Below are 14,539 nucleotides of genomic sequence, written 5' to 3'. Positions count from 1 at the left end.
AGGCGGAACCTGCCTGCACTTTAGAGAGGGGACAGAGGTCCCCCTGAAGGCTGGTGAAGTGAGTAACTGTACCCGCTTGCAGGGGGTGGCTGTTGGGTTATAGGGCCCCCCTTTGTCCCCTCCAGATAGCTACCATCAGGGGATACACTGACCGTGCACCATCATCTTTTGGGGATGCACTGTTGGTACTCCTTCTGACGGTTTCTTTGCCTTCACGCCCACGTCCATAACATGGTGTGGGCGCAGAGGCAAAGAGATACTCTCATTTGCATAAGGCCCTGCCCCCATGCAAATGAAGGAATGCACTCTTGAGATAGTGCTGGTGCTACATGTATGTCAGCGCTATCAGTATTACAGATGGGGCCACACAAACATCTGTGGCCTCTTCTGTAATTCCAACATGTCCTGGAGGTGCACATACCTGTTGCGACCCAGGGCACTTTGTGTAATATAGCCTCTGATGTCCTTGTGTCAATATACTGAAGACCCTCAATGCAACACACACAGAGCTCATCATATTAGCCACAGCAAAGTACTATACCAAAACGATCAATAAAGCTACCAAAAGAAGTAGAACATATTTGAAGATAGTGTGCGACTTCAATATCATGCAAAATATATTGTCAATCATTAATATAGCTTCAGTAATATTGTGATGCCATTTATTTGTGGCTTCTTTTACTGGAGGTAAGAATATAATTTTTTTACTAGTCTTTTAAATCTTATTATGTTTAATATTGTTTTTAAATATCTGTGTATGTACTATCATTTTTTTAATATTTTTGTAAGTATTTATCATCTATAAAAAAATATATATATAAAGTATATTATTTTGATTGTGATTGTTTTAGGCATGAGTAGTAGTTTTATTAGGGGATTTGGGTGAAAAGTGTTTTCTTAATTCTTTAAAAGTTTTGGTGAATTGTAAATGTATCTCCTATCTTCAAGAGCTAACATTTTCTCTTGTGTGGTTAAGTTTGGGAGGGGACCATTAGATTTGGCCCCCTACTGCAGCACTTTCCCCATTGTGGTTAAGTTTGAAGGGGGGTATAGTGACTCAGACATGCTGCATCCAGGCAAGGGGCAAGGACTTCAAGCCCCAGGCAGCCCAGGTCTACGGCCTCATTGTTTTCACACCCGGAGGCGCTCATTACAAGAACGGGGCTTCCGCAGCGTGGGACGCGTTGAATCTAGACGAGGGACAAGGCCTACAAGTCCCAGGCAGTGCAGCTCTACAGCCGCATTGTTTACGCACTCGGAGGCGCTTATTATAAGAGCAGGGCTACTGAATCACAAGTCCGCGGCCGGTTGATGCTGGGCTGGACCCACCCTCTTGGTTACGGAGTCAAGGGGATTCAGTGAAAGTATTTAGGCCTAGGCTGCCTTTTTCGCATCTTACAGGCTCATGCTGGTGAGATCTTGGTTTTCTTAAGTCATCATTTGTATTTTTGTTCCAAGGTTTGCCATGCCCATATTTCATTTTGACCTACAATCCAAGAATGGGGAAGTGGAAAAACAATGCTGTACCAGGTGCTACTGACACAACTCTTAACGGGTTCTTGCAGAGCACACTGGGGGCAATTAACAAAGAAATAGAACTAGGAGGAAGGAGATTGTCTTTATCCTCTCCTTCTCCTCCATGTGCAATTTCATTGAAATATGTTTTGCCTGGTGAAGAAGAACTCTTACAAGTCAATGTCATAACAATTCCACTTTCACCAAGTGTGATAATTGAAAATTCTACCAAAAACCCAGGTAATTCTAGCCAACCCTTAGTCCAGAATACAGACACAGAAGTAATATCTGATTTAAGGACGGGGGGCATAGGAGGGTAGTAGATGGGGTATGAACTAAAAAACTGTCTTACCCACAAAAAGGGTAATCAAGGTTTAGCACAGGTGGAGCTAACCAAGGCCTATCAAGAGGGAGAGGGTGGGGTACCTTGTATGCTAGAGAAGAAATCCCATTATGATTCAGTTGAGGAAGATTGAGGAGCAGCTTCTTCTATTAGAGGGCTCTATTAAGGATAGATTTAATTCAATTAACACCGAGGAGGTACCTGTACAACATCCAAATGATATAAGTAAAGGAAATAAGACCCAACCGTTGCCGTCGGCCAGTGGAAGTTCTACTCAATACTCAAGCTTTGACACCACTGCCACCTCTAGGATGCCTTTACCTTTATCCTCAGATGCACAGGGCAGGGATGTGATTGATCCGTTAAGGCTACAGTGAGTCCCCTACCATATCTCTCAGTCAGCTGAGAATATAGCCAGTGTGAGAAGACCCCAGTTCCATCAACAGCCTATGCCACCCTCTCACTATAATAAGAGTCCTTCTGATTATCTAAACTTACCTACAGAGAGTACTCCATACACTTAATTCTAACAGGAGTTCCTCTATTGCGGAAAGGGATTTAGAAAGATTTCCAAAGTCTCATTCATAAAGTTTTACAGTGGTGTGGGAGGAATGCAACCTCCCTTTGCCTATCTATGACGAAATCCTTATGGCTCGAAGAATCGGGTGGGTTGGGACCACATGGAAAAACCTTGAGATAAATTGTGTGGTGATACATTTTAAAACCCCTGAGTTTTCACAGTTATGTTGGTGCACCTGCATAATACAGGGTTGAACCAAGGTAACATTCAGGTGAGATCATTGGCCCATTTGTAGCCCCCTTTTAGCAGTCATAATTTAAAAATAGGCATAGGAGTATCCAGGATTTAGTACCAAGATACTCATTCGGGAATCCTTTTGTTCATGCAAACAGATTTGAAATGTTTAAGAGTTATAGTCAATTGCCGATTTTCATATAAATGGGTATCATTCATATTGTACATCAGCAATCCCTGCAAATTCAGGAAGGGCTAAAGGAGGATTGTTAATTATAGTGTCTGTTAGATACTCAGTGATAACAATCAAAATAATTTGCTCCTCTCACTCGTTCCAAATGTTTTTACTGTGTAAATTATGCCCTGTAGATTTATTAATTATACATTTGTATCATAATATTTTTGATCAGCGCAATCTCCATGTAGCAGATAACCTGCAAGAGGAAATTAGTAAAGTAATTGCTGTGAAATACCCATTATATATTATGTGGAATGTGGATTTTAATTGCACTATGTGTAAATTTAGTGGCATTCCAGTTTGTGGGTTGGAAAATAGCGAGGGTCGGTCAATCTCCCACTTTACTCACTCAATTTATGGGCATGCGTTAAATGGAATTGTGGCATCAAATGATCTAATCTTTTTAAAGGATTATGTTAATGATACTAGTGGGCAATGTTCAACATATATGGGGAGATCATGCAAGTGTAATTGACTTTATGTTACTATCCAGTAGTTTCCACAGTTTTTTAGAGGATCATAAGGTAGTATCACATTGTCCTAGTCACCATAATTTCCTTACAGCATCTTTTAAATTCTATTATGGGACTATTTACTGGCCTGATACTCCAATTAAATATGATTTAAATCATGGAATAATTCTGAAATGGGATTGGGTAATCCTGCAGGCATTTGAGCATAAACTTATTCGTGAGAAACTAGATCTTATAATCATTTGTTTAAATCATGAGTCCCCCCCGAGGTAATTATTCAGGATATTCAATCCCTGTGTACTGTCATTTCAATACAGATGATGGTGAAAAACGTTCAACCTAAGGAGAAGCCCTTAGCTCGCTGGTTTAATGAGGCTTGAAAATAAAGTGCATAAAGACCTAAAGGGCACTTCAGGCCTCTCCCCTGGATAAAAGCCTAATAAAGGAACTGAGTCAGCCTTACAAGGCTACATTAGAACAGAGGAAGAGTGAGCTGAGGACAGAGGCTTGCCATGCTTTCGAGGTAGCATGTGCTCTGAAGAACTCAAAAACATTTGGGAGGTTATTAATTGCCCTATATTTGCAGATGGCCCTTCTCAAAAACTGGACACTTTGATTCTAGAGGAAACATGGGTAGAACATTTTAATTGTATTTTTAATCCCTTTAATATAATGAGTGCCCAAGCTGAACCAAGAATAAATAACCCTCAATCCATGGAACAAGCAATACTCTTCAGTAAATCCATTTCAGTAGAGGAGGTGGAGAGCACAATTCCCACGGTTCCCGCCTTGAAGCCAGGGGGCCTGATGGGATACCTCTTGACCTTTATAAAGGAAATGGTTCTCTTTTGGCTCCCCTCTTAACAAACATAATTAGAGCTGCCATTGTCGGACCCCTCCCTGTTCCATGGAGTGAGGCAACAGTGGTTCCTGTTTTCAAGAAGAGGGATAAAAATGACCCGAGGCATTATTGGCCCATCTTGTTGATTGATTCAATGGTAAAGGTGTTGGGGAGGGTCCTTTTAGTCTGTTGGGAAGATAGGATGGCTGAGAATAATATACTTTCAAAAACCCAATATGGTTTTGGACGGAGAATGGGCACAGTGGAACAGTCTGTCACTGATTGTAAGCAAGTGTACTAAGTCCATGAAGTGCTTTATTCATCTAGCCTTCATGGACTTTTCTTGTAAATTTGATTCTGTCAATCATGACAGATTGTGGGCTATGATGGTAGACATGGGAGAGTAGGCACCTTTGGTCCTCTTATTACATAGGCTTCATTCAAATACTACAGTGAAGATTCGCCATGATATTAACGGGGAGTAAACTAGGTCTATATTATCTACAGAAGAAGTCAGTCAAGGATGCATTCAGGCCCCATTTTTATTTCTCATTTATATAAATGGGCTGGAGGCATATTTGTTGGGGAAAAACCTTCATTTTCCCAGGATTGGGAAACATTTAATTGCATCCCTATTATACGCAGACAACGCAGTTCTTATTGCAACAACAGCAAACTGTCTTCAGAAATCGTTGGATGCATTTGTTAGTTTTATGGCTTCTTTGGACCTTAAAGTAACTTATAAAAAATCCTTTGTTATGGAGTCTAAAGTATTTGTGGTCCAGGTGAATGAGATCGAGACGTTCAATAACTTTTCTTATCTGGGTATAGTTATTAATTCCCAGCTATCTTGGGATCTCTACACACTTTAAGAGCACTGCAACCATCAAGAGTAGTCGAGGCACTTTTCAGATTTGCAGCCAACCTGGGTAAGAAGCCAGTTAAAGAGTTGTTGAATCTTTATAGGGCAAAGTCTCTTGCAATTACCACTTATGAGACTGGGGTTTGGGGCTATACCAACTGCTCTAAGCTCCAGATAACAGAGAATAATTTCACAAGGAGATGTCTGATGGTACCAACAAGTGTGTCATCTCTCTTCTGTCATTTTGATCTGGGTCTGGAGCTAGTGGAGGACCAAGTTTGTCTCACTTCCCTATTGTTACAGGCTAAGATTTAGAATACACCTGAAGTGGAGTTTACTAGGTTCATTATATTGGATTGCCTTTGCTCATGATCATGTTCAAACTATCCCATGATTTAATTACCTCAAGTATATGTTTCAGAAGTTGGGTCTGATTGAACTCTTCTATAATCCCACAAATGTGGCCCATCAAGCTAAATCTATCATTAAAACAGCTTTCATGACTAGGACTAATTTACTTTATCTGCAGGCAATGAAATAGCAGAATTCATTGAGTAAATTAGAGGTAACTATTTTGTACTTATTAATTTAATGAACCCCCAATACAGATCTTATCTGACTAGATTCTGCCTGTCTTTGGTGCACTTCTTGGTGACTTTCCCACAGCAATGTGGCTGGTCTAATGCTCTCTGTCCATGCCTGTTAGAATGGGGAACCCCTGGTTGGCACAGGTAGGTACTTGTGACAAGCAGTAGTCCATTCTTCTATTCAGGGCAAGAGAATTGCACCTTCAGAACAACCCCTGCTCACCCTATAGGTAGTGTGGCGCAAGCAGTCAGGGCTAAACTTCAGGGCGCTAAGTCAGTTAAGCATTTATGATAAAACACAGTAAATCACAAAGATCCCCCACAAATGGACACCAGGCGTAAGTTGTATCAAAAATACGTATACTTTATATAAAAGCTTCTTTGTGATGCAGGCTTAGTACAAGACCATAAATAACGGTTGCGGAATGGGGGCCACAAGATGATAATTAGGCATTGTTCTCTTCTTTGATAGGTTCTTCTGTTACGGGCGCTTCGTAGTGCTCTTTCGAGTTTGTCCAGTATCGGTGATGCGCCGCGCACCCGAGGTACAGTGATGCGGGGAAATCAGAACGTTGCGGACCCCGAGTCCGAGAGAGAGTTCACTGTACCTGGGAGCGTGCGGTGGGTTGGACGTGTCTTCGGTGGGGGGTGCAGGTTCTGCACCTCGAGGGTCTCCAGATCGAGAACCAGCGGGCGGCTTTCGGTAGACAGGCGCGGCCCAGGGCCTCCGACACGGACTGTGCGGGAGGTCACTTCAGGGGGCGGCGCGGTCCGAATCTTTCTTGGAGGCGAAGCGGGGCGGCCGGATACGTTACGACGTACGGGCGGCCGTCCGGGGCTTGAACTCGCGTTCCGAGTAGAAATCCGGCGGGAGGGGGCACCAAGCACGCTCCAGTAGCAGGCAGGTGACAGGGAAGCGGGGCGGCCAGACCCGATGGGTCAAGAGCGACTCAGGTAGAGCAGGGCTCTCGGCGAGTGGAGGCAGCCAGGCTTCTGGGTGTCACGGCCCTTGGAGGGGGCGAAGGTGCGCAGAGCACTCCGGCAGGAGAAAGCACACGGCTCGATTCTCAGACGAGCGGAGACACGGTGAACCCACTGGTCCTGGGGTTCAGTTCAGGGGGCAAGCTCGATCAAGCCCTTGGAGATTGCTGTGAGCACAAGTCTTTGAATAGATAAATAAAGCAAGTCTTTGCAAGTTTCTTCTCTCCCTTGGCAGCGAGGCAACCACTGCAGGCAAGTCCTCCAGACTTAGGAACAGCTTTCCTCCTTCAGCTTCAGGTTCCTCCTCCTCAGGCAGAGCATTCTTCTTGGTCACCAGCAGGATCTGATTTCTTAGGCGCAGGGCTCCTTCTTTTAAAGCGCAAATCTTTTGTTCTTTGTCGCCAGGGGGCCAGGGCCTGGCTCAGTCCAGTTTTGGAGCACTTTTTTGTGGTGACTCTGCTCTTTCCTTTCAGCAGCAGGGCAGAGATATCAGCCACTCCACAGGGGGCGGAGCCGGCTTTGTGGTGGCAGAGCACAGGTCTATTCAAGAGTCAAGGTGTACTCCTCCCACCCATCCTGGTGTAATCTTTCTACCCACCACCTGGCAGCCAGCCTGTCTCCTGGAATCCCCCAGCCCTGTTCCTACTGTTGCTAGGCAGAACACACACACAGCGCAGAGGCGGACTGAATGGCTAGGTCAGTAAATACTAACTTTCTAAAAGTAGTATTTACAAACACAGGATATTAAAATAAACTTTACTAAAAGAAGTATTTTATTATTCTGAGTTCAGGCATACTAAACACGAATTTCTACCATGCTTCCTGAGTCCGCTAGGATTATAGAGTGTTATAATCTAGCAGCCCATTCTGGCCTATGGAGAGCAGGTAGCCTTACAATAGTGAAAAACGAAAATGGCTGTAATTCACTATTAGGACATGCCACACACTTTAGGGCATGTTCTACCTTATCCTTACAATGCACCCTGCCCTAGGGCCTACCATAGGGGTGACTAACATGAAGGTAAGGGAAGGTTTAGGGACTGGCAAGTGGGGACACTTGCCCAGTCAGCATAACAGTACCAGACTGCATGCAGGTTCTGCAATGGCAGACCCTAGACACATTTTACCCCGCTGCTTCTGTGGGTGGCACAACCAGTGCTGCAAGCCCACTAGCAGGATTTGGATATACAAGCCCTTGGCACCCCTGGTGCGCTCTACTAGGGACTGATAGTAAACCAAATAAGCCAAACATGGAAGTCAATTCACATAATACATTTTACCATAGGGAGCACTTGCACTGTGGCACTGGATGGCAGTGGCACAGTGCCCCGAGCAGCTAACACCAGCACAAAAATACATTGAAGCACAGACAAAAATGGAAGGGTGACCCACGCCAATGGTGCCAGGTCTAACAATGCCCATCCGACAATTGCACAACACAGAGCACTTCGCACTTTACTCTCTGTTGTCTTTTGTATAAGTCAGTAAGAATCAAATATTTACTTCTAATGTTAAGGTCTTTCCGATCCTGTTCCTATACAGAAGGCTATAGAATTTTACTTTCTTTGGAATCAATAGCCATTTGCTGTGCAAGTTTACATTTTTATATGAGGAGCAATTTCAATAAGAAATAAATATGGATAAGGGAGGGTTAGTGTATTTAGTGTGGGTTGGTACAACATTTGTACTGAATAAATCAAGGTGATGCTATTTGTTTTTATAATATTTATTGTGAATTTTGTTTTGTTGTTTTTTAATCTTACTTTTCATCAATTTCTGTGTTGTGTGCTTTTATGATTCATTTAAATTGAAAAAATCTTATTTGGCTTAGTGGCTGAATCTGACCTTCCCAAAGCCCAACACTGTCATCAATGTGGTTACGTCTGGAGTGGTAATAATAAATCTGATGAGTTGAACACTTTTGCCAACATAGTTAAGTTTGGAGTGAGAAAGCAAATCTGTTCCCCTCAACTCCAAAGGCAAACATTTTCCCCAATTTGGTTAGGGTTGCAGTGGGAATAGTAAATAGTAGCCCTGCCCCCAAAACCCAACACCTACACCAAAGTGATTAGGTTTAAAGTGAGAATATCCATTTCCATCCCCCCAAAGACAAGCACATTCCCCAAAGTGGTTCAGTTTATGGTGAATATAGTAAATCTGCCCCCTAAAGACCAACATTTTCCATAATGTGGGTAATTTGGAGTGGAAATAGTAAACCTGGGTTAAACAGTTTCTCCAATGTGGTTAAGTTTGCTGTTGCAATACTAATTCTGACCCTCCCAATGTCAAGAACTTTCCTCAATGTGGTAAAGTTCGGAGTGAGAATAGCAAATCTGATCCCACCAATGTCCAACACTTTCCCCTTTGGAGTGGAAATCGCACATCATGCCCCTCCTAAAGTCAAACATGCTCACCAGTGTAGATATGTTTGAAATGTGAATAGTACATCTTATGCCCTGAAAACCAACACTTATCCCAGCATGGTTAAGTTTGGAATGGAAATATTTATTTTGATCCTCCCAAAGTCCAACAATTTTTCTCAATGTAGTTAAGTTTGGAGTGGGAATAGTAAATCTCACCCTTCGCCCCCACAAAGACCAACACTTTCCCCAATGTTTTTAAAATGGTTAAGTTTGGAGTGGCATTATTAAACATGAACGCCCAAAGTCTAACACGTTCCCAAATGTCGTACGTCTGGAGTGGAAATAGTAAATCTGATCCCACCAAAGTTCAACACATTCCAAGATGTTGGTAATTTTAGAGTGGGAATAGTAAACCTGACCATCCAATCCCAAAAATCCAACACTTTCCCCTATGGAGAGGAAATAGTAAATGAGGCCCCTCCCCAAAGTCTAACACTTTCCACAATGTGGTTAGGTTTGGAGTGGCATTAGAAAATCTGACCCTCCAAAAGTCCAACACTTTCCACAATGTGGTTAAGTTAAGAGCGGGAATAGTAAATCTGACCCCTCCTCCAAGTTCAACTCTTACCCATTGTGCTTACGTTCAGAGTGGGAATAGTAAGTCTGACCCGCCTGAAGTCCAGTAGTTTCCTCAATGTGGTTACGTTTGGAGTTGAAATACTTAAGGTAAGTTATATAAATAGTGTTTAGTTTGGTTATGTTGGATAATCTGGAGTTCAAACAGTTTTATTTCATTTTGTGAAGATATAAGCTTTTTTTAATCATTTTTGTAATGTGTATACTTGTTAATACAAAATACAGTTTATTGTAATATTTTTCAGAACTTCATACATGCTTTATTTTTAAGAACATTTTTTTGAAGTTTGTAATAACAAACAATATATATTTGCATATAAGTTTTTGTGAGCTTTTATAGTTAACTTAATGCTTATTGTTGTTAACAATTTTAAAAGTAAGCTTTTAAATTTTTCTATTCACAGAAAATGTTGTATTCATTTTTTATAATAAAAATAATGTAATATGTATTTTGCATTTTTTACAGTATAGTTTGTACACTTTTGGAAAAAAATACATATTATTTATATGTATTTATTCCATTGGTTGCATCACTATAACGTGCTTATTTCCAACTCTGTTAGACAGTGCCTCATTTATGTGGTCACCCACATTAATTTGGACTGATGCTGTCGGTTTTTGTACTCTGTGCATAGGGCTACTGCTTCCTGTCCTGAGTGCATGTGATTTGACTCCAAAAACATGGTAAAAATTGGCTAAACTCCATTTGGCCTGTTCAGATTTCCATTAAGGCAATAGTATATGGTGACAAATCACCTTGATGACAAAGAAAGGTATAGGTCACCTATAGACTTTAGAAACAATTTGGCTATATATTATGGTGACAAGGAAAACATGGCTTTGGGCCTACATGTATAGCCTGACCCCTGCAGCTTTTAACCTGCAGACAGACCTGGCAAAATGCGCCCTTGAACAGGAGGAAACCTTCCTTTTGAATATTAACGAGGTTAACCTTGTAGACCACAGACCAAGGTAAGGTGCTTGGTATTTAAAAGTCAAATATGTAAGAATTTAGAGGGTCAATATGATGGCGGAGGGCCCGCCACCAACAGCCTGGCAGTGGCGGGCCCTCTGCCATCGTACTGCGGTTTTTCGCCCGCCAGATTACAAAGGCGTGCAGAAACATGGCGGTCAGAAAGACTGACCGTTATGGTTCTGACAGGCGCTCATTTTCCGAACACCTGTCGGCACCACCGTCAGGATAATGATATACCTTTTTGCCAGTTGTTTCAAGGCGGTCAACCCACTACAAAGTGGCATGCGCAAACAGATTTGGGGGCCCAAAGCAGGACCCCCTTCATGCTTGGGGAAAGGGCGCTACATTTCCCTGCACCACATGGCAGGCACCACATGGTGCCTTCCACGTAGTAAAGGGAAATGTTAAAAGTGCATTTTTAACATTGGGGCGGCTGCTGCAGCCAGTAGCACCCGCCGCAATGTTATGTCTGGCACTTGTGGCTGCTGTGGTGGCGGCCGCGTCGTACTACCACCTGTGGGACCGCAGCCTCGTAGGCAGGCAGTCCCACTCCCCGAGACAATGGAGGACAGACTGAAGTCCGTCCGCCATCCTAATGATCTCTTTAATGTTTATATATTCCCTCAGTGACTACTCCCCAAAACCTATTCTCACTGATAGGGTTTCAATTCAGTTAATATGTTAATTCTGAATATTTGGTCTACAGGAAGTTACAGAGATGGTTCAACCACTGTTTTTAATTTATCAAAAATTAAATTCAATGGTGAAGTTTGATTTTTGATAAAAAAATACAAGAAATTTAAATTTAGAAAGTTGTTCTTTCTCTGCCTGCAACCCCTGTAGGTTAATTAGCTCTGGGTTGCCTGCAGCTGACCGATCAGTGCTAATTTAATAAGGTGGGAAATACAGCTCTCAGAGCAGAGACAATGGCTTGGGCCTGGCAAGATGACATGGGGGAAGAATGTGACCCAGCTTAATCCAATTTAAGATCATCCATGTACTTAATTCGCTTAAAATCGAACAGGTGAGGCATGCACATTTATAGTTTAGTGATAAGGGAAACCTGGACAGAGGGGTCTTTTGAACAGAAAATACACTTTAGCCTCTTGGTGGCTTTAATTTCAGTGGAGGAGGAAGCTGGCTCATAACCAGTCTAGAGTGGCTTGAGTGGGGGGGGACTGTTCATTACCTTAAAGACATGTGTCACAAGCTCCATACCGGAAAAAAATGATTTTGCCATCTTGCATTTTATTGAGAATGGTACACTGTGCTTCATATGAAGGAAGGCAAACTGGATATGCTGCAAAGTTAGAAGGCTAACCTTTGGAAACCTCTCGTCTGTAGGTCAGGGAGTGGACAGGAGACACTTGACCCACTGGCTAGTGAATTAAACAAAGGTAGCACCTCACCCCCAGCCCCTCAGAACATTTTCTGGACCTGTTTCTGAACAGAAGCAGGATATTGTTTTTGGAAGAAAAAAAACAATGATCCCATTGCAATGGAAGTTTTCTCACATAGGCTGGGAATTCATTTTTCAGTTTTCATTGCTGCTTACCAGCAAACCTGGTAGTGCTGGACAGCAAAAACTTATCATTTGTTGGCCAAGTCTAAACAGGGTGGACATACAAAAGGCACAACCTTTGACGGGCATTACTCTGTTGGGCCATTGAAGGACGATGTCAGTGGCAGAGACTGAGTAGGCTCTGCCTTCCACATACTGAAGGTCAACCCGGCTCTAAATGAGACGGGCAGACTTTTAGTTTTGCAGAGAGGTTAGTCCATCAGCATACTGATGGAGTAACCTACCTGCCATACTATAAATCAGAAACAAAGTCTGAAGGTAAAAATCTTGATTGAGCAAAGGTGTGAAAACCATCTGCCAAGACAAGAAGACTTTGGCGACCATGAAAGTTTCATTTTCACACTCTGAGCTTTTCCTGGCAAAACCAACATCTTCAGAGGGACTCTCTCAGTGGCTACTTGGAATCAAAGGGACATTGTCAGATACAGCCTTCAAACTTACCTGTTTGAGGATTTCAAGTTCCATCAAAAAGCCTAAGGCCGGATTCAGATCTTGGCGGACAGGTTACTCAGTCACAATAGTGATGGATAGCCCCTCTAATAAAATATAAATCCCATAGGATTTCTATTTGGGCGGCCGGGATATCCATCACTGACGAAGTAATCTGTCTGATGAGGTCTAAATCGGGCCCTAAGTCTGAAGGTAAAAACTTTGACCAGGAAAAACCAATTGGTATAGTTGACCTGTGCTTCATCACAGTGGGCTTGAAATTATGCATAAATACAGATCAGCAGTGAACTGTGATTTCTGGTTGTTGCTTTATTTTTCTTGGTGCTTTTTGCCTTAAAACCTTTAAATTTCCCTCATTGGATTTCACCATTTTGTTGCAATTTTTCTTATTAAATTGTTCTTAATTTTTAGAGAAGATTTGTGGGATTTGTATTGATATATGTTTTGAATTTTTGACTGTTTAGTGTTAGTAAATGCTTTGCCTACTTTCCTATGGCTAGCCTATCTGCTCTGTGCAATAGCCTCGAGGGGTTGAGCCAATGTTTAAATAATTGAAATACTGTATTTGAGTTTACAGGATTTTTTGGATGTTTAACTTGGATATGACTCGCATCCTTCCCAACTAACAATTCTATTTTTTTTCAATTTCCATGATTCTATCATTATCTTTTACTGCTTGCTTTATTTTGTAGTCACTGTTGTTGGACAAAGGTGGCTGTGCAGATAAGCGGGTTCTGGTTACTGTTTTTTGATAGAGGTAAGTTTATTTTTAATCTATTTTTTTATACTCAATATGTCTTGTGGGAGGTGGTAAATTTATTGCTAGTTAAGCTGGTATGTGAATTTAATGTTTTTGTTAGGATTATAGCTAGTAAGGGTTTCTCTTTTAGTTATTTGAGGTACGTGCACTAAAGCTAACATTTGATTTACTGTAATTTGTATATTATATGCAGACTGTTCTTCTGTGTTTTGATGTGCTTCTTAGCCTTTACCTGGGGTTTAGGTTGGGTTTTTCTTTTTTTTCTCTTGCAGGTTTTGTCTTAAATGTCATGATTCTGATTTTGGATGGTGGATGCATTTTGACCAACTGTGTATTTTATTTTTAGTTTGTTATATGTGGGTTTCCTGGAGCTTTTTTGTCTTTTTTGTCTTTTTAATATTTTCAGGTTTTGGATGGCTTCCCTGGATTTTATTTAATCTTATTTTATAGAACATTTTCTGGTTGTAGTTTGGTTATTTTTGGGGCTACATTGTTTATGAATTTTTCATGTATTACATTTTGTGATGCATGTCAGATTGTCTACTGAGGACGTCAGCTACAAAATTGATAGTATATCTATTTGTTATTAATTAATTTTGTGGGAATTTGTATTTGTATTATGTTTGCTAATGCTTTGTTTTTATAAGTAATAATGTCATTTTTATTTAATCTTATTGTATAGAACATTTTCTGGTTGTAGTTTGGTTATTTTTGGGACTGCATTGTTTAAGAATTTTTGATGTATTACTTTTTGTGATGTATGTCAGATTGTCTAATGAGGACGTCACCTGAAAAATTCAAAGTATATAAATTTTTATTAATTGGTTTTGTGGGAATTCGTATTTGTATTATGTTTGCTAATGCTTTGTTTTTATAAGTAATAATGTCAGTTTTATTATTCTGAAAGTATTTTTCATGGTTTTATAATTTTTATTCAGAGTGCTAAAATGTGGATGTAATTTATTATTCATAAAATTGTGTTTGCTTCTGTTTAATGATTATTTGAAAGTCCAGTTTTAATTTTTTATTTAAAGGTGATTTATTTTTATAGTAGTATTCTCGCTGTTCATTCAAAATAGGCCACACCTTGTAAATAGTCACACTTCACTTGCTAGCATTTGGTGCATTTGTTTAGTTTGGTTGAATATTTTTGTTTTTGTTCTGCTATCAATTGTTCT

This window comes from Triturus cristatus, chromosome 3_2 (assembly GCF_964204655.1).
Source record: "Triturus cristatus chromosome 3_2, aTriCri1.1, whole genome shotgun sequence".
Classification (NCBI taxonomy): Eukaryota; Metazoa; Chordata; class Amphibia; order Caudata; family Salamandridae; genus Triturus; species Triturus cristatus.
Note: the sequence above shows the minus strand (reverse complement) of the source record.